The sequence below is a fragment of the Suncus etruscus genome, chromosome 5 (assembly GCF_024139225.1).
Source record: "Suncus etruscus isolate mSunEtr1 chromosome 5, mSunEtr1.pri.cur, whole genome shotgun sequence".
Taxonomy (NCBI): Eukaryota; Metazoa; Chordata; class Mammalia; order Eulipotyphla; family Soricidae; genus Suncus; species Suncus etruscus.
Window position 1 is genome coordinate 251,452 of NC_064852.1, and position 26,282 is coordinate 277,733.

General features: G+C 42.0%; 1 long non-coding RNA gene across 1 annotated transcript; it reads left to right on the plus strand.

The window, feature by feature from the left end:
- On the plus strand, positions 1-25,688 carry LOC126008814 (uncharacterized). The gene is made up of 5 exons (XR_007495852.1): positions 1-179; positions 21,093-21,173; positions 23,301-23,847; positions 24,184-24,267; positions 25,192-25,688. It is a non-coding gene; the product is annotated as an uncharacterized LOC126008814 (long non-coding RNA).
- Positions 25,689-26,282: the final 594 nt, after the last annotated feature.

The window sequence follows — 26,282 nt, forward strand, 5'->3', positions numbered from 1 at the left end:
TCCCTCTAGGACCCGATGATATCCTATCTGACCCCCTCCTTTGTGTGCTTAGGGCCTGGTGACCTTCCCTGATGTGGCCATGAGCTTCTCCCCAGAGGAGTGGGCATGCCTGGATGTCTCTCAGAAGAAGCTCTACAGAGATGTGATGCTGGAGACCTACAAGCACCTGCAGGCAGTAGGTGAGAGCTGCCCTGGCCCCCGGTATAGGTGCTGTGGGCTACAACCTGGGGTGACAGGGAGGTGCCTGGATCTGCAGGGATATGGGCTCAACCGGGGACATGACATGTTTCTGCTGAGCCCAAGGTCAAACCCTTCCCTACTATTCCTTTTTTTGTTTTTAAAGTTTTATTTATTTTGGTTCGGGGCCACACCCAGTAGTGCTCAGGGATTAATCCTAGCTCTGCTCAGAAATCGCTCCTGGCAGGCTCAGGGGACCACATGGGATGCTGGCAATCAAGCCTGGTTCTGTCCCAGGTCAGGCAAAAGCCCTATGGCTGTGCCATCTCTGGTTTCTCTTCTCTTCTGTTCTTACCCCCCAGCCCCTGACTTTATTTCTCTGATGAATCCAAGCTTATATTTGTAAATGTCTTTTCAGTGACTAGCAATATACATTGTTTCACGGGTGGGTTTGCCATCTCTGGGCCAAACTTGATTTGATCCCTGGCTCTGCATATGCTCCCCTAAGCCTGACGGTGTGCCCCCTGAGCACTGACCCAGAGGTCAACCCTGATTACTGTGGCCAAACTGGCCAAAAGTGATGTGATTTTGTGAACTGCGTGATCTTAGCCTCTGGACTCTGACTCAAGGATCATTCCTGAAAGGTTTTGCCACCATCATCATTGCCAGTAAAGCATCCCTGGGTTGTCCTGTTTATAGTCACGTGCTCTCCTCTCTACTGTTCTCTCAGTCCTAATGAGATGCAAAATTTATAAGTGAGTGTATTTTTTTTTTTTCATAATTTCAAAAGTTCCACTTGGTGGTAGATCCTGGGGTCCCTCCAGTGCTTAATGGGACTTCTTTGTGGGGTGATATCAAATCTGATGGTCCTGCATGCAGATCACGTTACCCAATATATTGCGTCCTTTCTCAGGCCCTCGACAGTTTGACATTTTTTTGTTTGTTTTTGTATTTGGACTGCACAGGCAAGTCCAGTGGCTTATGCCCAGATCTGCACCCAGAAATCCCTTCTGGTGGGGCTTGGTGGAGCTGTATGGTTCCTGGGATCGAATCATTGTCATTCTGATCATGTCCCATGCCCTAACTTCTGTAATATCAGTCCAGCCTCTCATTTTTAAGACATACTTTTTGGGTGAATGTTTTTCTGTCTGGGGGATACATACCCAAAAGAGGGATTGTCTGATCATATGGCAGTTCAATTTTGGGGACAGTGAGAACCCTCCATACAGTTTTCCATAGAGGTTGGATCAGGCAGCATTCCCACGAGGAGCAGGAGCGGAGGAGAGTTCCTTTCTGACCACAGTCCCGCCAGCAGAGACTGTTCCCAGTATTTTTGATATGTGCTGTCTTCACCGGTGTAAGATGATATCTCATTGTTGTCTTGATATGGAATTCCCTAATGATAAGTGACTGTAAAATAAAAATCACAAGTTGCGAGATCACCCCTTATTTATATTTATTTATATAAATATATTATTTATATTTCTAAATCCCATCGAAGAGGTCTTAAGCAGAGTAGTGGCAAAGAAATAACCCAAGCTAGTCAGGTGAGAGTAATGGCTTCTCCCTCTTGGTCTCTGCCAGAGCCAAAAACCAGAACTCCATTTTCTTTTATTAAACCAATTCCCAATACACCAAATAGGGGGAAGGTTGAGAGTAATCCAGGAGGGCTTTGTATATCAAAAGAGAAATTTAAGGGAAAGAGGGAGAAGGAAAAAGGAAGAATGCCTTTGCTTTGGGTTAATAGCTGGGTGTCATGTCACAGGTTCACCCTTTCTGTTTAGAACACAACAAAAATAGGAAAAGCTGTAGGTGTTTTTTTTGGGGGGGGAGAGGGGGGTGTCACACCCGGCGTCACTCAGGGGTTATTCCTGGCTCTACGCTCAGAAATCGCTCCTGCCAGGCTCGGGGGACCATATGGGATGCCGGGATTTGAACCACCGACCTTCTGCATGCAAGGCGAACTACGTCCATGGTATCTCTCCGGTCCTAAGCTATAAATTTTTTTCTACTTTTCCCCACCAAAGGCAGGAACCCTAGATCAGAAGTTATAAAAATGGTTATTTTACAATATGCACAGTAAAAGTTGGCTCTAAAAGCACCAATTTGTGCATACATATTCTCAAAACAATCCACTTATTTCGTATCTTTGTTTTATGCACATCACAAAATTTTATTTCATAGACTTCCCTGAACCATAAACATTAGAACCTTTCTGAAAATACACTGAATTGAAAATTCTTAGACAACCTTAGGGTCTAGAATGTTTGAGTTTCTTCTCATATTCATCTCAAACAAAATCACAAGAACATTTCTGCAGATATATATAGTTTAAAAATACGTTTGCCACAAAACATCCTTATAATGAGCACTGTAATAAGAGTATAGTATTGAAGTTCCTTTTCCATAGACTTCTGTGGGCAAAGACATTAGAACATTTTTGCAGACATAATTGGTGAATAAGTTGCTAAGTGATATACGCAAACATCACAGCCATTAGGAAACATTCACTCGGATAGCTGACACCTTTTAAAAGCCTAACATTTTGCCTTTCTTTGGAACTATGCAAACTGATATTAAACCATTAAGGTTGAAAGCAAAGTTTTCTGTTGGCAGGGGTCCTGGAACAACAAAAGAGAAGCTATTAGGATCTATATAGGCAGAACATACAGTTTAATCAGCAATATAATGACAGATACAAATAGGATCCATAGATTAACCTACAAGAAAGTTGCAGAGGTTCTGAAAGCAGTTTCTCCCCAGTATGGTCCTCTGCTGGGCTTGGATCCTCCATCTTCTTCTTCTTCTGTAGTAGGCTGGTGAGGTCATCTGGGATGGAAATGCCTTCGGTTCCTGAGCTGGAATCTGGGTGGCAGATTATCTCCCTGCTTATCTCCCTGCTATTATTAATGTTTCCCTCAAATGGAGCTTTCTCTTTGGCTTCTACACTATCAGTGACCTCAATATGTTGTGTGGGCCACGGTCCTCACACAAAACACTTTGGTAGAAGAAAGGTGGTAGGGTCTCAGTCTCTGGGATGGTGCTCAGAGTCTTCAGCTCTCTTTCTGCCTGAAAGGGTCTCTTAACACATTCAGAACAGGGGCAGTGTCCACCAATGTTCTGGTGATGGGCACTGCACACTCAGTCCAATTCAAGGAGGCCGTCATAGTGATTGTCCACCAGAGGGTCAAGGCACCATCATGCGGCCTTCTCGGGCCCCTGGGTCCTGGGTCTCTGGAGGTCAATAGAAATAAAATCTCCAGTGTTGTGAAATCACCCAGTGCACCATAATTCTACCTACTCCCCCCTCCATGCAGACTGGTGTGGAGAAGCAGGGTAGTGTTTACGAAATACAAACTCAAGCTAGTCAGGAGAGAGTAATGGAGTCAGTGGCTGCTCATGGTCTCCCTCTGGTCTCTGCCAGAGCCAAAAGCCAGAACTCTTCTTTCATTAAGCCAGTTCCCAGTATACCAACCAGGAGGGGGAAGGTGGGGAGTAGTAATCCAGGTGGGATCTACATATCAAAACAGATTTATGGAAAGAGAAAGATGGGGAAGCACCTTTGTTTTGGGTTAATAGTTGGGTGTCATCTTCCAGTTTTGGTTTTTGAACCACAAGCAGAGGTGCTCAGGGGCAGCTCTTGGTTCTGCACTCAGAAATCACTCCTGGCAGGCTCGGGAGACCATATGGAATACCGGGTATCAAACTCGGTTCCGACCAGGATTTGTTGTGTGCAAGGCAAACACTCTGCCACTGTGTTATCACTCCGGCCCCATTGGACAGTATTTTAAATGGGATAGACTCTTTGACCCCTTTCTCCTCTGAGTCATTATTTGTATAAAGGAATGCAACTGTCTCTGTGTATTGACTTTGTAGTAGCCTGTCACTTTGCAGTATAAGTTTGTTTCTAGGCACTTTTGTGTGGGGTCTTTAGGGTCTTTGATGTATAGCATCTTGTCATCTGCAAATGTAGTTTCACTTCCTCCTTTCTGATTTGGATTCTTTGATTTCCTTCTCCTGTCTGATTGTTATTACCCTGTTTGCCAGCCTATAATACGACTGGTCGTATCAGACGACCCCCTAATTTTACAGTTAAAACTTAGGCCTATATTCACTGTATAAGACAGAACGTTCCTGTGCTGTAACTGTATGTACCACAGTGAGCCAATCACAACAAGCAAAGGTTCAAAGGGTATACTGTAATAGACATCCTCTCTGGTTTTTTTTTTTTTTTTTTGGTCTTTGGGCCACACCCAGCAGTGCTCAGGGGTTACTCCTGGCTGTCTGCTCAGAAATAGCTCCTGGCAGGCACGGGGGACCATATGGGACACCGGGATTTGAACCAACCACCTTTGGTCTGGATCGGCTGCTTGCAAGGCAAACACCACTGTGCTATCTCTCCGGGCCCAGACTTTCTCTCTGATTCTGGCCCATTTGAGCAGGCTTTTGACAGTGTAGGTTCGGATACAGAACATTTGCATGCATCAAAAGCCTGCTTGAATTGGCCGAGTTAGAGAGGTGGTCCGAGCAGCCTTGCAGTAATTGGTGCAGGATCGAGTTGGAAAATTAGTTTCGTGGCAATATCCAGATGATTTTCGTTTAGCGGCATATCGAGACTTTTTCGGGATATACTCGGTGTATCAGACAACCCCCGATTTTTGGTTGACTTTTTTTCGTTTCAAAAGTGGTCTTATATGCTGGCAAATACGGTATTTGGACTTCTAATACTGTGTTGAATAAGAGTGAAGGCAGAGGACATCCTTGCCTAGTGCCTGACCCTAGTGGAAATGCTTTCAACGTTTTGCCATTAATAATGCTGGCTGAGTCATTTTTATAGGTAGCTATTACTATCTTGAGGAAAGTTCCTTCATACCTATTTTGTTGAGAGTTTTCTTCATGAATGGGTGTAGGGTTTTGTCAAATGCTCTCTGCGACAATAGATATGATCATTTGATTTTTAGCCTGCCTTTTACTGATGTGTGTATATTGATGTCATTTCTGAAATAAAACCCACTTGGTCACAATTATAATCTTTTTGATGTGTTGTTGGATTTGGTTTGCTAAGATTTTGTTAAGGATTTTTACATCTGTGTTCATTAGTGAGATTGGTCTGTAGTTTGCTTTCTTGGTAGTATCTGTCAGTTATGAGAATGAGTGTGTTATTAGCCTCATAGAAGGAATTTGGGAAGATTCCCATCTTTTTGATATTTAGGATAGTCAATGGCAGTAAGTCATCTCTGAATGTTTGATAAAATTCACCTGTAAACACACCTGGTCCTGGTGGGAGTTTCTTAATGACTGTTTCAATTTCTTTACTTGTAATTGGCCTGTTTAGGCTTTTTACTTGCTCACTCTGTACTGGAAGATATTTTTCCAGAAATCTGTCCATTTCTTCCAGATTCTCTAGCTTAAATGAATTCAGTTGTTCATAATAAACTCTTCTGATGCCTTGGATGTTTTGGGTGCTGTTGTACTCTCTCCCCTTTCATTTCTGTTCCAATTTATTTGAGTATTTCCCTTTTTTTCCTTGAGAGTCTTGCCAGTGGTTTATCTATTGTGTTTATTTACTTATTTAAAAAAAAAACAGCTCCTGGTTTTGTCAATTCTTTGTGTTTTCATTGATCCTATGTTGTTGGTTTCTGTTCTGGTTTTGATTGTTTCTTTTCTTCTGCTTGTGTTTGTGTTCCTTTGCTGTTGGTTGTCCAGATATTTAAGGTGACCCTGAGGTTGTTGATTTTGTCTTTTTCTTTCCTCATGTAGGCCTCTATTGCTATGAGTCTCCCTAATTACTGCTCTAGCAGTGTCCCATAGATTTAGTCAGTTTTCTCTTCATTATCTTTCATCGAAAGGAATCAATTTATTCCTTAATTTCCTCTTTGATCCAGCTGTTTTTGAGCAACATGTTGTTTAGTCTCCAGGTGTTAGATTTTCTCCACATCTTCTTTTTACAGTCAATCTTGATCTCTGTGACGTCGTGGTCTGATATATATATATATGTGCTCGGTATAATTTTTACATTTGGGAGTTCATTATGTATGATAAGCTTCTTCCCTGAAATATCTCTACTAGAGAAGGTTCCATGTGCACTTGAGAAGAATGTGTATTCATTCAGCATTTTTTTTTTTTTTTTGGTGTTTGTGTCACAGCCGGCAGCACTCAGAGTTATTCCTGGCTCTACACTCTTAAATCGCTCCTGCCAGGCTTGGGGGACTAGGTGGGATGCCGGGGTTCAAGCCACCATCCTTCTGTATGCAAGGCAAATGTCTTACCTCCATGCTATCTCTCCTGCCCCTCATTCAGCATTTTGAGGAGCAAAGGTCCTGGATAGATCCATCAGTCCTACTTCTTCTATTTCTCATTTAGGACTCTTATGTCTTTGCTAGTGTTCTCACTATAGCAGTGGTCCGCAACCTGCGGCTTGCGCGCCACATCTGGCTCTTCTTTACACTTTTAATTTGGCTCTTTGGTGTGCCCGCGCGCCCGCTTCAGGAGTCAGGACTCTGCTCCTAGCCGCTGTCAGTGTGCGCCCTCTGTGCAGCCCAGGTGGCAGGCTCCAAGAGTGTAAGATGTTACCCAGTATCAACCCCAAACAAAGGTGTTCCCCCAATGTCATCCTTTCTTAAACCACTTCCTTTGATATGTAAAAGCCCACTGAATATGAACTTTTGTCTCTTGACCTGAAGCCTTCTGGTATTGAAAATTGGTTTTAATAAAGAAAGAGGTGTTCTAGCTTCTTGGGCTTGAGGCAGAGAGTACAAGGTAAAAGGCCATGGACTCCATGATCATCCTTTCCTGGCTAGCTTGGTTTATTATTTCTTTCCTGCTACCCTGCTTCTTCAGACCAGGTTGGGTGGGGTTTAGAAATCCAGTGCCAGGGCCCGGAGTGATAGCATAGAGGCGTTTGCCTTGCAAGCAGCCGATCCAGGACCAAAGGTGGATGGTTTGAATCCCAGTGTCCCATATGGTCCCCCGTGCCTGCCAGGAGCTATTTCTGAGCAGACAGCCAGGAGTCACCCCTGAGCACTGCTGGGTGTGGCCCAAAAAACAAAACAAAACAAAAACAAAAACAAAAAAAAGAAATGCAGTGCCTGGAATGATCTTAAAACACATATTTTATTTTGCACAAGAGTGGGCATCTTCCATGAAAGGTTTCTCAACCCAGAGTTTTCTTTTCCGTGGATTCTCATGTTCAGAGTACTCACAATTAAAGTTGTGAGCTAATGCCCTTAAATGCTGTTTTTCATATTGATTATGACTTTCTGCATAATATAAGTGGTAATCAGAATATTTTTGCAAGAGTGGAAACATTTCAATATCTCCTTCTCAGACACAGCTATCCCAGAATCAGATTCTTTTTTGAACACATCCATCTTATGTCTCACTGTAAAAACTACTTGTGAAACTTCCCTGCAGAGAAATATTAAGTTCATAGAGAAAATCAACAGTGTCTGCCAAATACACCAGCTTAGCTTAGCTACCCATTCTTTGTCCAACTGGGGCTGTACAAAGTCAGAGTTCTGCTCTCACAGGAACTGCACTACTTCTTCCCTCTTGCCAACAAGGCAAGAGAGCACCCTTCCCCTTCACAGCCACTTCACTTCTTCATGGAGAAGATGCTAGTAGTGGGCATCCATCCTCTCACCCAGGGTGGTGAATAGCCTGGATTTGATCACAATTGTGAATTTCACAAATTATCTTTACTGTGTCATCTGTCACAGAGTTTAGTTCAGCAGGGAGTTTTTTGAATTCAGTTTTTTTTTGAATCCACTCATACAGTGAGTGGATACAATGTATGGGTGTGCAGCTTCTGTTTTTTTGTGACTACACAAAAACACTGAGCCATGCATAGTGCATCATCTGTACATACATCAACACATCAGATTATTATTCTGAGTGAAATGAGTCAGAAGGAGAGGTGTAGACACAATAATCATTTGTGGCATATAAGAATAATAAATGGCAATATGGTAATAATATCTAGAGAAAATAGGGATGAGGGACAGGAGGACTAGTTCATGATAGGAAACTTGCCATTAAAAGTGGTGAGATCAGTTAGAATAGAGAAAGGTAAATTCTGAACATTGATAGTTGGAACTTATCACTCTGGACAAGAACTGGATGCTGAAAATGATAAGTGGCATGCATGGTACCCTTTAATTAACAATATTGCAAAGCACGGTGTCAAAAAGGAAATTTTGCAAACTCGGTGTCATAAAGGAAAAGAGAGAGAGAGAGAGAGAGCGAGAGAGAGAGAGAGAGAGAGAGAGAGAGAGAGAGAGAGAGAGAGAGAGAGAGAGAAGCAAAATGTCTGCCCCTGACATAGGTAGAGGAGGGTGAAGGGGAAGGAAACAAGGGACATTGGTGGTTGGGTGCACTGGTGAAGGGTGGTGTACATTCTATGATTGAAACGCAAGTATGAATAATTTTGTAACAAATATGCTTAAATAGGGACCGGCGAGGTGGCGCTTCAGGTGTCTGTCTTGCAAGCGCTATCCAAGGAAGGACCATGGTTCAATCCCATATGGTTCCGCCAAGCCAGGGGCAATTTCTGAGTGCTTAGCCAGGAGTAACCCCTGAGCATCCAACTGATGTGGCCCGAAAAACCGAAAAAAAAAAAAATGCTTAAATAAAATTTTTTTTAACATTTTGACATGATATGCCTTTAAAAAAGTGCCATTTTTGTTTTTGTGTGTATTTTAGTTTGGTTTCTTGCAACACACACTAAAGTGTCAATAGATTTTTTTTTCCTTTCAGTGAAATCACTACTTTTCTCTGGTACACTGTTCTTGCTTTTAAAGATTGTTAAAAGGTTTTTCTCTTTTACCTGTTTCATCTCCATATTGTAGTGTTTCAAATTTTCAGCACATTTTGGTTATCAAGAGGAAATATTTTTAAATGTTTGCTTCCTTATTATCAGAAATCAAAGCATTTTTCCTTGAGAAGGGTGTTCACTATCCAGAATTAACAAACGATCAGTGGATTCAAAAACTGTATTTCATGGTGGATGTTACTTCACATCTTAATCAGCTTAATCATAAACTACAGGGGAAAGGAAGCATAATTTTTTCAATGGTAGAAGTTATTTCGTTTGAAAACATATTATCTGTTTTTGCTCAAGATTTTGACAGGGAAATAGAAAGCCTGTCTAGAGTACAGGTGGGTTCGGGGAGGGGAGGAGGGATATTTGGGACATTGCAGTGGAAATGTTACACTGGTGATGGGGGGCTGTCATCTTATATGACTGAAACCCAACCACAATCATGTTTGTAACCAAGGTGTTTAAATAAAAAATATTAATAAAAAAAAAGATTTTGACAGAGAAACTTTGATTACTTTCCAAGCCTGTTGAAACATTGCCAAGAAAATAATTCTGATACTGACATTACCTATTTTAGAACAGCCTTTTAAATATGAAGGAAGCTTTTCTCAAGAGGTTTCAGGATTTCAGAAACAGCAGAGCGATGTTGACCTTTGTTAAAAAACCTCTGGATGCCACTGTAATGGAATTAAATTTTTCTCCCTTTAATATTAACATTGGCAACTTGGAAATGCAATTGCTGGAATTAAAAAATAACTGTGGAGCTCGAAATTTCAACGTTCTTGTGCTAATTTAGAAAAATTGGAGAAACACAAATGTGAACTAACGAATGTGAACTTAGTTCACGGCACAAGTGGTCTGCTTTGAAAGACCTGGAGAAGGAAGATATGTTGATTTTTAACACCTGTAATAGTATTCCTGACTCATATAATCAACTAAAAGTGGTAGTGGTTGTTATTCTTTCCTTGTTCAGGTCTATATATTTATGCGACCAATCATTTTCAAGAATGAATCTTATCAAGAGTAAACTGAGAAATCGTCTCACTGATGAGACCCTGGAATCGTGCCTAAAATTAAAAACAATAATATACAAACTGACTTACCAAAACTATCCAAGGAAATGCAAGGCCAATGTTCACATTAGTGTTTGTGACTTTGTCAGTCATTGTCAGGATGTAATTTTCTCTACATTGTAGGGCAAATTTTATGGAATTTAACATTATCGATAAATAATATCGTTCTCAAGTTTTTGTTTATTAGTTGTGTTATTTGTATCCTCCTGACCTATGTGGATACTTGCATGCAGAATATTCTCAATAAAAACTTATTGAAACTAAAAACAATGTACCATCCTATGTATTTTTGGTTTTAAAAATGTGGCTCTCAGGGCCGGAGAGATAGCATGGAGGTAAGGCTTTTGCCTCTCATGCAGAAGGTCGGTGGTTTGAATCCTGGCATCCCATAGGGTCCCCTGAGGCTGCCAGGAGCGATTTCTGAGCATAGAATCAGGAGTAACTCCTGAGTGCTGCTGGTTGTGACCCAGAAACCAAAAAAAATGAAAAAAATTTGGGTCTCAAAATAAATTTCAAATAAATGGTTTGGCTCAATTGAAAGAAATAGGTTGCCGATCACTGCACTAGTGGATCATCTAGCAGAGATAATGGTGTTGAAATCTCCCACTATTATCATGTTTCTGTCCATATGTTTCTCTAGTCTTGTGAGTAAAAGCCTTACATATTTCACTGGCTCTACATTTCTGTAATGTTGATCAGGGTTAGTTGTTCTTGGTCTATTCTCCTCCCCTCCTTCCCCCCTCCCCCATCAATGTAGTGTCCATCTTTGTCTCTAAGTACTTTAATAAGGTTAAATGCAGTTTGGTCTGATGTAAGCATGGCTGTCCCAGCTTTTGTTTGTTTTTCAGTAGCTTGTATAATTATTTTCTATCGTTTTATTCTAAATCTTTGTCCTGAACTTAGAAGTGTGTTTCCTGCAGGCAGCAGGTGGCTGGGTTTTATTTCCTGATCTGAACTGCTATTCTGTGCCTTTTGCTGGGAGAGTTTAGTCTGTTGACATTTAAGGAAACTATTGACAGAAAGGACTCCTGTGCCATTATAGTGTGTAGAATTGTTGTTGTTACAATTGGATATTTGGTTAATGTAATTGTTGTTTGAGTAGTTCATTTAGAGTCAGTTGTTAGCATGAATACTTCAAGCTTTAGTTTGTTTGAGAATGTTGGTAATCCTCCCTCCCATGTAAACGAGAGTGCTCAGTAGTGGACTCTAGGTTGAAAGTTTCTCTCATTTAATGCTTGGAATATGTCATTCCACTCCTTTTGCCTGGGTTGTTTTAATTGGGAGATCAGTTTTGATCCTTTTTTTTTTTAACTTTATTTAATTACTTTACTTATTCGTTGGGTAACACCCAGCCATGCTCAGGGCTACTCGTGGCTCTGCACTCAGAAATCTTCCCTGGCATGCTGGGGGACCACATGGGATGCAGAGAATTGAACCAGGTCTTTCCTCAGTAGACCTGCATGCAAGGCAAATGCCCTACCACTGTGCTATTTCTCCATCCCCTGGTTTGATTCTTTTTCTTTTTTTTGTTGTTTTTGGACCACACCCGGTGACACTCAGGGGTTACTCCTGACTATGAGCTCAGAAATTGCCCCTGGCTTGGGGGACCATATGGGACATTGGGGGGTGGAACTGTGGTCAGTCTTAGGTTAGTCGCATGCAAAACAAAAACCATACCACTTGCACCACTGCTCCAGCTCCTCCCTTGATTGATTCTTATGTTCTTTTCTTTATACTTAAAATTGTTCCAACTTTACTGCTTTAAAGAGTCGATGGATCGGCCGGGCGGTGGCGCTAAAGGTAAGGTGCCTACCTTGCCTGCGCTAGCCTTGGATGGACCGCGGTTCGATCCCCCGGTGTCCCATATGGTCCCCCAAGCCAGGAGCAACTTCTGAGCGCATAGCCAGGAGTAACCCCTGAGCGTTACCGGGTGTGGCCCAAAAACCAAAAACCCAAAAAAAAAAAAAAAGAGTCGATGGATTCTTTTCTTTCTCTTCTCTCTTCTCTCTCTCACTTTCTGCTATTTGAATTACTATATGCCTTGCATCTTTTCTATTGGGGTCTAGTGGTCTTCCAAAGACCCCGACCAGCAGGTAAAGCTGGGGATCACGCAGTAATTCGCAATTCTCGAAGAAGAATCCGGCCTGAAATAGAAGAGGGACTGGGAAATAGTGAGACTCGAGACAAGGGTTTCCAATCAAGAGTCCATTTAATAAAAGAAAAAATAGACCTTTTATAGACAATGCAAAACAGAGAGAGTAGGGGCGAGGCACAGTAGGAGTTGCTGTAACTTTCCACGGGAACATCTTGATTTTCCAAGGTTAATAAGATTATCATCAGTCAAGAGATTTACATTATTGTTGGGCCTTTTGACCCCTGTCTTTACTAGGACATCTTGGAGCCTAATGACTCCCTAGCTCTAGGCTATTTCTATTTCTTTGGGTCCCAGGACAAAGAAGGCCACATGCAGCTTGTAAGCACTTTGGCTAAGACTTTCAGAAACTCCATTTTGATTAGTGAGAGGGCTTTTTAATTATTCCAAACAGTCTCCAACAAATTCCCCCTTTTTTATTAATTCAAAGATGGGTGGAAACCCTTTCTTAGGCTGTCTGGTGGGCCCCCAGTGTCAGAACCCCAAAAGTAACGGCTCAGTGGAGCACGCAAGAAGGTTCTTGCATTAGTGCATGTAGGCTGGAGTGCCCTATCTCTAAGAGCCTGCACAAAGTTAAAGAATGGGGTGTGCTCCTGACCACTGGCACCAGGCTAATCCCGTCAAAGGCATTTCCACCGCCGTGTGAAGGATTTCTTACGCTTAGCGAGCCGTTCCAGTTCCTCAAAATCCAGTTCTTCGGGGGTGCTCTCTTCGCCCTCAGCAGTATCAGCAACGGGTGGCTCCTGAGGCTGGAGCTGCTGGTAGTAAATGCCCACAGATTTTTTTGTAGCCTCATTAATCTGGGTTTTTATAAAGCCAGTTAGGCAGTGAAATGCCCATGGACCAAAAGAAATGAGCAGCATGAACCCCATGAATGGGCTGAGCAACGTCAGTAGAAGGGTGGATAACCAGGGAGATGTGGAGAACCAATTTTTATGCCAGCTTTCCTCCCTGTCCAAGGTTTTCTTGGTTTCAGCTAGACTTTCTTCAACCTTTTTTATGCTATCCTTAACAAGGCCTAACATCTTTAAAAAAGCAACATTCTACTGTATTCTCCCCTCCCTCAAAAAAAAATGTTAAATTTAAACCACGGCGGTTTTTTTGCACTATTTCTGCTAGGGATTTAACAGTTAAGTAGTGTAAACTTCTTTTAAGTTTGTAAACATTTTTAACAACAGTTATAAGGCATTATCAGATTCTAGAGTATGAACCAATGAATAAATTTTTGTGCTCACACCAATAACACCCAGGCCTCCCAATAAGGCTAGGGTATAGGCAGTGTCTGATTTTTTACTACAGCGGGAGAGAGACACAAGGTTATATCTAAGAAGTAATAAGGCAATTTTTGGTCTAACAGTTAATTTAGGCATTAAAACAACCAAAACACAGTAGTTCTAGGACTAAAGAAACAAGTGTAAAACAATGGCGGAGATAAACCAGTGAAACAGGCAAAAAACGTTAAATTGGGGACAATCATGAACTGAAAGGAGGAATCAACGACAAGAATTTGATTACAATTTTCAATAAGGGGAATAGGGAGAAGCATATTGGGTACCAAAAGGCAAAGTTCAAGTTCCACCACCTGTTCCAAGGTGATGCCGAAGTGAGGCTGGGGGCTGCAGCGCAGAGCGAAGGGGTCAGAGACAGGCAGAGGGTCGCCAAAGCAGAAGGGTGGTTGAGATGAATAGCAGATGCAAATGTCTGATGATTGGACAGGGGGGCGCATATATGGTCCGAGTAAGCAAAGTCCCTCGCCCGTGACCTGTTTCAAAGTTAAGCCTTGGTGCAATGGAGGTTGTTGGTGGCAGCGGTGGGCATCAAGGGCAGTTAGGCAAAGTATTAAATTCAGCATTGTCCTTAGGCAGAGTCAGTGAGAAACAGGTCAGGCAGGAATGGCGAGCTAGCAGGAGGGGTGACAGGCTTTTCTGAAGTGGATGAAGAAAGAACTGCAGGAGGCTGCAGGAGGTCTATAAGGAAACAGCTTGGCAGGAGGCAAATGGTTACTTGGGGGCCCTTTTTTACAATAAAATATTCCATAAATTTAATTTTTTATATAAAAAAGAATTTTTTTTTTGTTTTGGGGCCACACCCGGCGGTGCTCAGGGGTTCCTCCTGGCTGTCTGCTCAGAAATAGCTCCTTGCAGGCACGGGGGACCATATGGGACACCGGGATTCGAACCAACCACCTTTGGTCCTGGATCGGCTGCTTGCAAGGCAAACGCTGCTGTGCTATCTCTCCGGACCCTAAAAAAGGGAATTTACTTAGTCTTCTGGCCTGGGTTTACAGGCAAAAGACACTAGCAATTTATATCACACAAATTATTTTCGAATACCACAGGAATGTTATCTGACCTCTGTCATACTTCAGCATAAAAAAATTTTATAATTAACAATTGCCAATTTTTAAAAAAAAAACTTTTAAAGTGAACCTAAATGATTTTTTTAAAACTTCTTAATTATTATTTAAAAGCTAGATGCTATTCTTTAGCCACAAATCCATATTCTTTAGGCCTTAACTTACACATAGCAGGAAAGCTGGGTGATTGCAAAGTCCAGAAATTCTCCAGGGAAAAGTTGTCCCTGATGGCCATTGAGAAATTTGGGGTTTACCATCCCCTACACTTTCTGCCATGCTGTGAGGACAAAGCCAGCTTAACACATGATTTTTAGCAGGATGTTACAGTCTGTTAGATGACCAGACTGAAACAAGTTGAAAAAAAATTAATTGAAATTTTAAAAATGGATAAGGCTTTAAAAATTGTATTTATTATGAAATGTAGAAATAACAAATAGACAGTCAAAACAAAACAACACTAAACACAACATTGTGGCCACTTTCACTCATCACAACATACACATGAACAGACAAAAGGATTGAATTAAAACTTGCATTAGAAAAATTGACAAGCGCTTTTAAATATTTAGTCGGCATGTTTGTAAGAAAAAAAATTTTGTAGAAAATCTTTTAGTTTTTAGAAGTACTTAATATAGCTGGAGTGGAACTTTGCTGAAAATAAAATTTAAGGCTTAGATTTAACACAAAACATTTTTAAAACAATCCTTATTTGAAGTTTAAAACATGAATTAAAATGTAAGCAGTTAAAAAATTTGTTAAGTAAAATGGTTAATGAGCACTGTAGAAGGAGTCTCCACTCTGAAGTGTGATATCATTTGCTGTAAATGAACAGGTTTTCTTTAAATTAGTTTAACAGGAAAACAGTAAGGCAGCTGCAATAAAGTGTTAAAATTTTTAACAAACAACTGTTCCTACCTTGAAGACGTTAAGTGAATAATGTAAAACATATACCAAATTAACAAGATGTTTCGACATTATAAAATATAAAGACATTTGATGCATTTTACACCTAGAACTTAAGACCAAAATTATATTTGATACTAGTTAATTTGCTTTTAAAATTTAGTTACTTTTATAATATTACTCATAAAATTAAATATATATTTTTTCATCAATACTAGATTTCTTTACTATGACACAAATGTACAGATTTGTATAATGTGCTGACCTTCTGAATAGACTTAAAAGGATAATTGTTGTAATGCAAAGGTAAAGAACAATTTTTTTAGCACAAAATTAAAACTAAGGGTATTATGAAGCACACCTGGGTGTTAACTGCAATAAAATTAACTATATTATTTAAAAAGGTTAACCACATTATTTTTCACATTGTTAAATGCCTTAAGAATCAAAATAAATTTTCTAATAGAAATATAAGAGACTCAGATTTTAATACCTGTGTGTAAGTTTAAATTTTTAAAACACCAAAAGGTTTTTCTTTTACCAATAATCTGTTATTACAAGTGACAGAATTATGACCTTGCTCTAAAATTTCTGAGAGGCTTTAAAAAAAGGAGTTTATTGCTGTTATCTTTCTGTTGCTTTTTCTTCCTAGAGAATTTTTTAACCCTTACAGACCTGAATTTAGAAGGTTTTCTAATTTCCAATGTTTTAATAATTACAACACCCAATGCACAAAACTTAATTACACAAATGCTTTTAGAAAAGGCACACTTATGCCACATAATTTAATTCATAAACTTTACAATTATTTGAGGCATCTTATGAGATGCAACAAAATTCTGACAATTATTCTTACTATATATTTCACATGAACAGTTTCTGAATCTTTTTAATTCTACCCCGCCACTCTTTGCCACAAACACTACCTCTGCATAGATTAAAGGGCTTATTATAACATTTTGAACACTTTTTTTTTTTTTTTTTTTTTTTGGTTTTTGGGCCAGGCGATGCTCAGGGGTTACTCCTGGCTGTCTGCTCAGAAATAGCTCCTAGCAGGCACGGGGGACCATATGGGACACCGGGATTCGAACCAACCACCTTTGGTCCTGGATCGGCTGTTTGCAAGGCAAACGCCGCTGTGCTATCTCTCCGGGCCCCATTTTGAACACTTTTAAAACCTTATAATTTTACCAACTGTGGTTTTTATTTTAGAAAAACATTTTAGGGCTGCATTTTTACCCTAAGGAATGGGGGGGGGTGTTGGCTAGCTTATTAGGATACTGGCTTGCGACTTTTATTTTTCTCTTTACATGCATCTTTTGAAAAACTATATAAACTTATTTTCTGGATAATGAATATTAATTTTTTCCTTAAAGGAGGCACATGGCAAAGGCCAATTATTTGTATTTTGCATCAGCCAATTAATATAATTAATATGCTGTTTTATTTTAAGGTTGAATAGGATAATTAGGTTTATTTTCAAAATATTTTTTACAAAATTTATTACCTGTGTTACACATATTTGACTAAGTGTAGGGCTTACAAGGTGAAGCAGAAACTTCCACTGATAATGCGGGGAGGGGCCAGCACAGTTAATAGCAGGGAGGCTAGAGGTAAAATTTTTTTTTACAGTCAGGGTGTAATGGTATAGAGAAAAAAAGCAATCTTTTAAGATCAATTACTAATATATTGGAATTAGAGGGAATGTTAACCGAAGGAGACTGAAAGTTGGGCTCAGGGCTGGCCCAAGCAAAATGTACTGAGTAAAGGGTGCATTAGACCCAGAAGTTTTAACAGCAAAGTGCAGATATCACAAAATTTTATGGCTTAGCAGCTGACCTGGCTCAGTCTGGTCAGAAATAGCTTTTGGCAGGCACGAAGGACCATATGGGACACGGGGATTCGAACCAGCCACCTTTGGTCCTGGATCGGCTGCTTGCAAGGCAAATACGCTGTGCTATCTCTCCGGGCCTTAAGGTTTTTCTTTGGAGGTTGCAGGTTCCATTAGCATTTTCGTAAGCAAGCTGCTTGAAAGGGGATTATTATAATCTGCAGAGCCCATAATGCTTTGTACCGTTTCTAGGAGTTTGCTAATGAATTTATTGTAGGGCTCCTGGGGGCCTTGCACTGTTTGAGCCAGCAGAATGGTGGCCTGTGCACTTTTAGGCATGGCTGTCCAAGCCCAGAGGGCAGCAGCATTGATCTGAGTCAAACGAGCAGGGGAAAGCCTCTGTTGCTGTTCTCTAAAGGAGGCAAAGGTTCCTGTGCCAGTAAGCTGTTCATAGATCTGATCTGGGAGGGTAAAACCTCCGTCGCCCAGGTTGGCCTGTTGCCTGCATCGGGCCAAAAAATCCATCTCCCAAAGTATATAGTCAGAGCGTGGCAAGGTTGTGCTAGCAATTTCCTTCCATTCAGCAGGTAACAGTTCTCCTCCATCTCGGACTACCTCAAGGCAAGAGAGGGTGTAGGGGGCATTATGGCCATAGGTATTTATGGCTTGAAAAAGGGTTTCTATAGGTTTGTGTTGGAGGCGTTGGTATCTTCTAATCTCTGCCATGTGGTTGCCCACTGAAGGTGCAGGTTCAGGGTTATCAGGGACTTATTGCGGCTCTTCCTGAATGTCCTCAAGGGACCTAACTGAAGCCTGAGCCCTCTGGGCAGCCTGGACTCTTATCTAGGCTGTGGCTGCGAGTCACAGCACCTGTGCCCCTTTGTTGGGACCAGCCCCGATCCTCCGGAAGCGGGGTATGGGAGGGGGCAGGGAGAGGGTAGGCAAGCTAACTTGCTCGGGCTGTTGATTAAAAAATACAGGGAACTGATATAAGTCATCAGAGGCTTGAAGCCAGGCAATTTGTTCCTCCAGACTTTTTATCTCCTTAAGTTTTCTTAATTGTGCCTCTAGGTCGACCTTACATTTTATGAAGTTAGAGGGGACAGTCTGTTGTGCTAGAACCTGGGGTGGATTAGGCAGGCAGTCTGTGCTATATGGAGGGGGGGAGTGTAGGGAGAAAACCGGCCATGATCATAATGGGTGGCCTCGTCCTGCAGGGACAGATTGTCTTCAGTATATAAAATCTCCTCCTTAGTGGGTGCACTGGCAATTATGGGGAAAAAACCCTTGGAGGGTTCCAAGTCTAAATCTATAAGGCTTTCTGTTTTGGGAGGGGTGCTGCTGGCCTGAGATTGACTGCAGGAAGCCATTTCTACAACGGCTTCAGCCTTTTAAACAATGTCCTTGTTAACGGGGCTTTCCCCAAAAGAGTCTAATTCTGCTCCCGTAATAATTTTTCCAAGAATAGTCCAATAGAGCTGCATAACCTTTCTATCTTTCTCTTTACCATATTTGGTATAGTATTGCAAAATTTCATTACCAATTTGTTTCCAAGTACTGGTAACTATTCGGGGTCTAGTGACTACAAACCATGGACAAATATCATGGACACATATAAAAATTTTAATTGTCTTTTTCTTTCACTTTAACGTTGCTTTCACCCAGCTCTTTCTTAAGATCTTTAAAAAAACCTCTTCTTTAGATAAAGTAGCCCCCATTTTTCCTGGGTGATAGTCCTCAATCTCTGGGACGATTGAACAGCGGTGTTAGTGATCACTTAGTCTAACCTTCCTACGCCCTGCCCTTAATAGGGACTTACCGGCAACTTGTGGACAGGCTCCCGGGACTCGCGCCTTTGCCTTTCGGCCAGGTGTACTGTTTTTCGAGCCTCCTGCTGGGCGCCACTTGTGGTCTTCCAAAGACCCCGACCAGCGGGTAAAGCTGGGGACCACGTCAGTAATTCACAATTCTTGAAGAAGAATCCGACCTGAAATAGAAGAGGGACTGGGAAATAATGAGACTCGAGACGAGGGTTTCCAATCAAGAGTCCATTTAATAAAAGAAAAAATAGACCTTTTATTGACAATGCAAACAGAGAGAGTAGGGGTGAGGCACAGTAGGAATTGCTGTAACTTTCCACGGGAACATCTTGATTTTCCAAGGTTAATAAGATTATCATCAGTCAAGAGATTTACATTATTTTTGAGCAACAAAATACAAAATCTAATCTCAGGTTGGGCCTTTTGACCCCTGTCTTTACAAGGACATCTTGGAGCCTAATGACTCCCTAGCTCTAGGCTATTTCTATTTCTTTGGGTCCCAGGGCAAAGAAGGCCATATGCAGCTTGTAAGGACTTTGGCTAAGACTTTCAGAAACTCTATTTTAATTAGTGAGAGGGTTTTTTAATTATTCCAAACAGTCTCCAACAGGGTCTGTTTTGTTGGCATTGTTTTTGTCTCTGATTTGTACCGCAGCCTCTTTCCAGAGAGTTGAAATTTCTCTGTTGTTATCTCCCTCACTGGTTTTTCTTCTTTCACGTTTTTCTCCCACTGATATTTCTTATGATTCGGAGATCATTTCTTTTGTCTTTGTTCAATAGGTACCTTACATTTTATTCCAATGATTTGTCTGTCTCTCTCTTTCTCTTTTTTTTTTTTTGACTTCTTTATTAATGCTGGCTTGCATTTTGTATTCGACTTTTTCAAATTCTCCTGCTGTGTATACTGGTATTGTGGCTTGCTAACATATTTTTTATTTCCTTCAGTTCCGTTTGTATGGATTCTGTCATCTTCTGAAAGAGTTCTTTGAATTGGTTGAATTGTTCCTCTATAGATAGCTTATGTTCACCAGCTAGTGTGACTCCTTGGTTTCTGCTGCTGAAACATTAAGTGTTGAGTTTAGGTCCTCTACTATAAGGCTCTAGTGTTTTGGTGCTTTTGGAAATTTGCCAGGATTTCTCTCCAGATCCCAACTGCAGCTGTCTTCCTTAGTTTTCCCATTGTTCTTTGCATTTGGTGGCTTGAAATGCTGTAGTTGCAGTTGTTTAAGAAAGTGATCTATTGGATGAATTGCATAAAAAGCAGCAGAGGTATATCTGCTTTAGAGAGGTTATTTTCCTAAACAAGCGAGATTATCTGAGCATGATAAAAAAAAAATTGCAAACTAATTCGTTGGTTTGTTCAACTGGGTTTTGAGGTGTATATTTTCTAGGAAAAAGAAGTGCTAGGTCTATTAAACTGGGAAATAAATGATGTACATTGAAATGTCCTTACACAAATGTACCAACATCCTTGTAGTTTTGGAAATGGAGGGTTGATGGGATGGCCCAAAGGGTCCCTGTCTCCACTCTGACATAGACCAGAAATCCTGAATTGGTACAGGAGGATAGGGGGATCAGGACCAGCAGCCTCCAGCCTCCTCTTTTTAAGACACCTTTGGGCTTTAGCAGTTCTTGGTTTTGCTCCTGGCTTTTCACTCATTGCTCACTCCCTGAGGAACTCAGGGAAGTACAGAGGATGCCGAGGTCAAATGTACATTGGCCATGTGCAAGGCCAGTACTGACCGATTGCTCCCCATCCCATTGCTGTATTATCCATTCCCCTCAATTAGACTCTAGTTTTAACCTATTCTCATCTCTGCAATAACCAACATGCATATGGGTAGCTGCGATTCTCTTCTTCATTTGTTCTATGATTTAACCGTTTTCATTAGGGAGCCAGACTCATGCATGGACTGCTGTTCCCTTCATTGTCTCTAACCCAAGATTCTCCTTCTGAGGCAGGGTATTTTGGGGTAAAGCCTGCGTTAATCTCCTGGCTAGAAGGAGGAGCCCTGGGGAGGCTGCCAAGAAGCTTGTTTGTCGGTGAGTGTGGGAAGAGCCTCCTGGGCTCAGGGTGTGGTTTGGGTGTGGATTGTCATGGTCTTTGTGAGGTGGGGGACCTGGGCTTGGGCCTTGCACCTCCCAGAGCATTGGTGCATGACCTCTCTTGCTCTCTTTCAATTTGCTTGTTGCTGAGTCCCAGAATAATCTGCAGCTTTGCTGTCTTGCCTTTGTTCTTTCTGGTTTCCTGTCTGTGGGTGTTTAGAACAGATCCTGAGATTCCTTCACTCCCTGTTTGTGCTCTCAGCGTGATTGCACAGCCCCATGTGGGGTGGGGGGAGGCCCTTCTCAGGTTCTCTTGCTTTTTTCCTTTGCTCTGATCTTTGCCCTTAGATTATTGTGGGGTTTTTGATATCCCCAAGGAAGTGATTTTCTTTCCTTTTATTTGAGGGTCACTCAGTGAGAATAGTTGAGTTAATCTTGGCCTCGTGCTTCAGGAATTATTCCTGGTTGGCCTGGGGGACATTATGGCATGATGGAAGTTGAACTCAGGGTCAGCTTCAAGGCATGCTGTGCTTCCTCTGGCCCACTCAGAAATATATTTTTGTCTGTATTTTAAACTATTTATCAGCAAGCCCAGCACAAAGCTAATGTAGATTTTGCCAAGCTCCTCAATGTGGTGCTCCCAACCTGTCTTGCCTTTTCATATCTACTTATTTAATATCTGAAAACAACATGTATTTGCTCCACTTATGTTGCCACTTCAACCAGGTTTCATTCAACTAATTTCTTTCTTTCTTTCTTTTTGAATTTTGGGTCACACCCGGCAGCACTCATGGGTTACTTCTGGCTGGCTTCATGCTCAGAAATCGCTCCTGGTAGGCTTGGGGGATCATGTGGGACTCCGGGATTTGAACCGATGACCTTCTGCATGAAAGGCAAACGCCTTACCTCCACACTATCTCTCCAGCCCCAACTAATTTCTTTTAATAAGTTTTTATTTAAGCACCATTTTTACAGAAATGTTCATACTTGAGTTTTAGTCATAAATTGTACACTGCCCTTCACCAGTGCAACTTTCCTAGCATCTGTGTCCTCCATGTCCCTCCCTTGCAATACCCCACTTCTGTCTAAGACTGACATTCTGTTTCTCTCACAATCATTGTCATGATAGTTGTGCAGTTACTGCTCTGTGATCACCACTTTTTGTGGCAAGATTCATATCATGGGCTTGTCTACACAGCTCTCTGTCATTGCCTATTGTCTCTGGATATTATTATCATACCATCTTATTTTTCTTATATCCTACAGATGAGTTTGACTATTTTGGCTATCTCACATTCTCTGTTTCATAATTTAATAATAATCTCCATGTACATCCAAGTATAAGCCAATTTTATGACTTCATTTTTTTTCTAATAGCTGCATACTATTGTGTCGGTGTACCACAGTTTCTTTTTTTTTGTTTTTGTTTTTGTTTTGGGGGGCGGGGGTTTTGGGCCACACCTGGTAACGCTCAGGGGTTACTCCTGGCTATGTGCTCAGAAGTTGCTCCTGGCTTGGGGGACCATATGGGACACCGGGGGATCGAACCGCGGTCCATCCAAGGCTAGCGCAGGCAAGGCAGGCACCTTACCTTTAGCGCCACCGCCCGGCCCCGTACCACAGTTTCTTTAGCCACTTTTCTGTTGTCTGGCCCCTGGGTTGTTTCCTGATTCTGACTATGTAAATAGTGCTGTGGTGAATATAGTGAGGACATTTTGTATTGTGCTTTTGTGTTCCTAGGTCTATACCTAGGAGTGGTACTATTGGATCATATGGGGCTCAATTTCCACTTAAGCCATATCATAATATTTTTCAGAAATGCTTGACTAGACATCATTCTCACCAGCAGTGAGTTTCTTTCTTCCTACATATATGCCACACTGGTTGTTCTCACTGTTTCGCAGAGGAGATGCAGTGCAAGAGTAAGTTCTGAACACCTCTGAGTGTGGCCACAAAATCCAACCAAATAGAAAAACCCACCAGACTATTTAGGAGCATGAAGATTTTTTTCTTGCTTTATTAACAAAATAAGGAAAGCTGTGGGCAAAGACATTAGCAGGAGATAGAGCTATGGTTCAGGCAGCCTTGTCAACATCTACTCTGATCAAAACCTTTTTCTTTCAGCAGAACTCAAGCCAGAAATCCATCCTTGTCTCTTCTGCTCTCTTGTCTTCTCCAATCAGAACTTCCTAAGTCATCACATGAAACGAAGTCATCCCTCTTGGATCCTCTTGGGAACATCTACAAGAAAGCATCCTGCATCAGAGAATTCCTGTCCACGTGATCAGAACCAATGTTCTGATCCATATAATGACAAACCCAAGAATGACATACTTGAAAGTCAAAAGCACAAAGAAAGCTCCATATATTTGGCTAGTAGGACGAAGCATAGAAGAATTTCAACAGTGTTTTCTAGACTACTTAGCAGCCAATTAGGTAGCTCTAGTAAACAGATGACAATGGAGGAAATCTTTAACATAGGCCTGAAAGAAAATCCAAAAGACACAGGTGGAGTAGTTCCAGGGATAGACTTGCCAATAATTTTAAGAGACAAGTATGTAAGGCCTGAACAAGGCTTCAACGATGGATCAAATCTCATCACACATCAAATGATTCACACTGGGGAGAAACCCCATGTTTGCAAGGAGTGTGGCCGTGGCTTCAGTCTGAGGTCACAGCTCATCACACACCAGAGAACACACACAGGAAAGGAGCCCTATGCTTGCAAGGAATGTGGGCGTACCTTCAGTCAGAGGTCAGCTCTTATAACACACACGAGGACACACACAGGAGAGAGGCCCTATGTTTGCAAGGAGTGTGGGCGTGCATTCCGTATAAGGTCAAATCTCATCATACACCAGAGAACACACACAGGAGAGAAGCCCCATGTTTGCAGGGAGTGTGGCCGTGGGTTCAGTAGGAGGACACAGCTCATCAGACACCAGAAAACACACACAGGAGAGAGGCCCTATGTTTGCAGGGAGTGTGGCCGTGGGTTCAGTGAGAGGTCAACTCTGATTACACACCAGAGAACACACACAGGAGAGAAGCCCTATGCTTGCAAGGAGTGTGGGCGTGCATTCAGTGTGAGGTCACATTTCAGTAAACACCAGAGAACACACACAGGAGAGTGGCCCTATGTTTGCAAGGAGTGTTGGCGTGGCTTCAGTGAGATGTCAAGTCTCATTACACACCAGAGAACACACACAGGAGAGAAGCCCTATGCTTGCAAGGAGTGTGGGCGTGCATTCCATGGGAAGTCAAGTCTCATCACACACCAGAGAAAACACACAGGAGAGAGGCCCTATATTTGCAAGGAGTGTGGCCGTGCCTTCAGTAGGAGGTCACATCTTATCACTCACCAGATAACACACACAGCAGAGAAGCCCTTTGTTTGTAAAGAGTGTGGGCATGCATTCAATCTGAGGTCAAACCTCACCAGACACCAGAAAACACACACAGGAGAGAAACCCTATGTTTGCAAGGAGTGTGGGCGTGGCTTCAGTGAGAGGTCAAGTCTCATTACACACCAGAGAAGACACACAGGAGAGAAGCCTTATGATTGCAAGGATTGTGGACGTGGCTTCAGAGATAGGTCACAGCTCACCATACACCAGAGAACGCACACAGGAGAGAGGCCCTATGTTTGCAAGGAGTGTGGGCGTGGCTTCATTGTGAGGTCAGGTCTCATTATACACCAGAGAACACACACAGGAGAGAAGCCCTATGCTTGCAAGGAGTGTGGGCATACCTTCAGTCAGAGATCAGGTCTCATTACACACCAGAGAATACACACAGGAGAGAAGCCCTATGCTTGCAAGGAGTGTGGGCATACCTTCAGTCAGAGATCAGGTCTCATTACACACCAGAGAATACACACAGGAGAGAAGCCCTATGCTTGCAAGGAGTGTGGGCATACCTTCAGTCAGATATCAGGTCTCATTACACACCAGAGAATGCACACAGGAGAGAAGCCTTATGGTTGCAAGGATTGTGGACATGGCTTCAGTGATAGTTCACAGCTCATCAGACACCAGAGAACGCACACAGGAGAGAGGCCCTATGTTTGCAAGGAGTGTGGGCGTGGCTTCAGTGAGAGGTCAAGTCTCATTACACACCAGAGAACACACACAGGAGAGAAGCCCTATGCTTGCAAGGAGTGTGGGCGTGCATTCCGTATGAGGTCACATCTCAGCAGACACCAGAGAACACACACAGGAGAGAGGCCCTATGTTTGCAAGGAGTGTGGGCATACCTTCAGTGAGAGGTCAAATCTCATCACACACCAGAGAACACACACAGGAGAGAAGCCCTATGTTTGCAAGGAGTGTGGGCATACCTTCAGTCAGAGATCAGGTCTCATCACACACCAGAGAACACACACAGGAGAGAAGCCCTATGCTTGCAAGGAGTGTGGGCATACCTTCAGTCAGAGATCAGGTCTCATCACACACCAGAGAACACACACAAGAGAGAAGCCCTATGTTTGTGGGGAGTGTGGCCATGGCTTCAGCATGAGTGCAAGTCTCATCAGACACCAGAGGACACACAGTTGAGAAGCCCCATGTTTGCAGGGAATGGGAAAGGCTTCATTCAGAAGTAACATGGGAGAAACCTTGTGTTTGCAGATTGTGCAGTCAAAATACCAGATGACACACAGGCAAGAAGCCCCATATTTGCAGCGATTATGAGCAAGGCATTATTCTGAGATCAAGTTTTATCACACCACAGATACACATGGGAGAAATCGTACATTTGCAGACGGGCAACACCACTGTGGCATACAGGAGAAGCCCCATGTTTGCAGATAGTGGGTGAGGTTTTGCTCAGAGGTCAAGTCTCATTACACATCAGAGGACACACAAGAAAACCCAATGTTTGGATAGTGTCAGTGAGACTACTACTGTCAGATTTCATAAATCACACATGACAGGACAGATATTTGAAGGCCAATGTTTGAATAAAAGATGATTGATGAAGTGACCATAAAGCATCCATAAAGAAAAAGTGCTGTTAAAAAATCTGCATAGTGTATATTAATGTTTACTTTCCCCTTCAAAACACAAGAAGACAATGGAAAAAAGTATATCCTATATTAAAATCAGT